Below are 2,993 nucleotides of genomic sequence, written 5' to 3' on the forward strand. Positions count from 1 at the left end.
TTTTGGGGTTTCTCAGCTTAACATGGACTTTGCCAATTACATTTACCTTTGCCTTATTCCACATTTTCAACACTGTATTATCAGGCTTTATCTGACTTATAAGTTTCTTAGGTAAATAGTTCTTAGGAATAATGTTCACTTCAGCACCATTGTCCAACTGAAGGTCAATAGGTCGTCCTTCCAATGTCATACGCGCATAGACTGCAGATGAATTTATGCTGGCTGTGACTGCACCAATTGTGTATTCATTTTCTTCATCTGATGAAGAATGTGTGATTTGTCTCACTGCACGCTGCTTAGGTTTTGTTGATTTTATCAGTTTAGTTTTACAAACAGCTGCGAAATGATTAGGCTTATCACACTTGCTACATGTACGTCCCATTGCAGGGCACTGCTCATGGTTTGCACTGTATCCACACCTATTACATTTCGTTGTAGACGAGTCTCGTTGATTCCCTTTGTAAGTTGGGGGCGCTGTTTTATTTTTGTGAGTCTTGTTAACATGCTTTATTTTGTGCACATGTGCTTCGCCTCCTCCCATGACTTTGAGACTTTCCTGGGAGGTCTCGTAATTAAGGGCAATGCTAATCGCTTTTTCGAGTGTCAACTCGTCCCCTGCGTCTAGACATTTTTCCCTTACTTTATGCTCTATAGCCTTGACTACTATGGCATCCCTCAGCATCCTATCCTCGTCGTCGTATTCACAACGCTTTACGAGGACTCGTAAATCCGTTAAGAATTTATTGAAGGGCTCACCTTCTCTTTGTGCTCGGCCGTGAAATTCTACGGTTGCTTTTATGACGTTCTTTTTCGGCCTAACATATCGTTCGAATCTATCGAAAACGCCTGTCAATGTTTCGTTTTCAGCTGGTGTGGCTGGCTGATTGTCTTGGCCTGCTACACCTGGCGCCCAGTCTAATGTTTCAAATATTTCTCTGCCACGGTCACCCATATAATTCATTAGATAATTGACTTTCTGTATTTCGGTCTTCTCCGATAGAGGTCCGTTAAATGTAAAATAGCAATGCTGTTTGAATCTCTTGAATTCTTTGTATAGGTCCTCCGACGCCCAATTCATCAAAGGTGTCTTTGATTTGGTAGCCATCCTGGATACGTACCGTAGCTTACCATGCAACCTAACAACTTTTGGTTAACTGTGAGGCTAGCAAACACCGCTCGCCACCATGTTGTATTTTCGTATACGTTGACTCAACACAGACACTGGACTCACGTACGTCTAGTCTCTACGATACCTGTTTAATGAGTGTCTCAGCATATCTACATACTGTCGTACAATGATAATATAGAGGGCTCACTACATATTAGGCCTGCCGACCAGATTTTTGACAATTTTAATATTCCAACTCAGAACTGTTTTCGCAACGCCATAGTTTGAGGCCTGATTAGCCTTGCCAGGAGCCTCATAGGCTAGGACTAGTAGGCCTAGGCTTAGTCAGCTACCTAGCCTAACCTCTATTGGCCTAGGCGTAGTACTTCCCAACCCAAGCCTCTGGGGCCTAGGCTGTCCATATGAGTCCATATACACCAGAACATAATGTCATTGTCAAAATATTGAATCCCAACATGATGGAGTGCATTACAATTCAAAGCTGTTCCTGAGCTGCAGTATGTGCTACCTGCCAACATACCAGTACTTTTTATGGAGGCATTATAATAATTTTGATCGGTTCTTGAACTCATTAAGTGTACAACTGCATAGAGCTTTTTTTGCAAATACACCCGGAGTACAACAGGACAAACTCCGGGTGTTACGTAACAACCAACATCTACTAATCCCTGATAAACTCAGCAGGCCGCCAATGATTACACCGATTAAAATCAGTAGTTAACGGTGCTTACTAGACTTCCTCACTGGGTCCGGTTCGGGGACTTAAAACAAGGAAACAATTTACGCACTTCAGAATAATACTACTGTTAAATATAACATTTTAAAAAACATATTTGTATTTGTAACGAGCTTGAAAAACTTCCAAATCCCAAACTACTCCATTCGTTGAGAAATTTTAATTAAAAAATTAACAACATTTGAGGAAGTGAATCGCGATTTTTGGACATGTCACCCTTAAAAAATGCTGCTCCTTATTTTAGAAAAAAAATGTAATATCTATATCTGTAATAACGATGAATTTAAAATATTTAATTTATTTATCGTACCTTTTACTTTTCTAGACGCCTAGCCTAGGCCTACCCTAGGCCTGGTTCACGGTATGTTTACAACACAAATTCGCATTCATATAGTCTGTAACTCTTGGCTTTCAAGTTTGTTAAGTTGAAGCGCATAAAATAACAAAAGTATTGTAAGACTAGCAACTCTATGAAGCACGAGTACCAATAGGCCGATTTTATTAACATTCGAGTTGGAATTCAAACAAAACACACGGAAGACTTGATGTTGAATGCAACTAAACCATAAACATATAGTTTGATTAAAACAACCTTTATTACTTGAATTTACGTAGATTTCATGCATAAAACTAGTTATTTTATACCGAAATCGGCTGGAATCTTTATTAAACAAGCCAGAAAACAAGTCTATTGTATACGCGTTGAAAATTTCTTGTACAACATGCCTATAAGATAGTATAATATGTATTAAAACGCACGCCATCGTGTTGGAATTAAATACTTCGACATTATATATGTCATTATCAGAAATAATGAATAATTTATCAAATCTACAGGCGTATTGTTGTACTAAAAAGCAAATTATACCCCGTTGGAAAATGGACGGTCCCAAATCGCCCAATACTGGCACCCACGTGTGGTGTGAACATGCAAGCTTCGCTCTTGGGTTTGTTTTAAGTAAAAGAAGACATTTTAATCGGTTATCTCCCTTGTTATAATTATTTTATAACTAATAAAGCAGATTTAAGATTTGTTTTAAATTAATATGTTAAATTTTCAACAACAATACAGTATACGTCTCTCTCGATTCGGAAGACCTACTGTAGAGGAGGATACATCTTTCTACA

The sequence above is a fragment of the Anneissia japonica genome, unplaced genomic scaffold, assembly GCF_011630105.1.
Source record: "Anneissia japonica isolate Jap-2015-1 unplaced genomic scaffold, ASM1163010v1 scaffold288098_len66028_cov103, whole genome shotgun sequence".
Taxonomy (NCBI): domain Eukaryota; kingdom Metazoa; phylum Echinodermata; class Crinoidea; order Comatulida; family Comatulidae; genus Anneissia; species Anneissia japonica.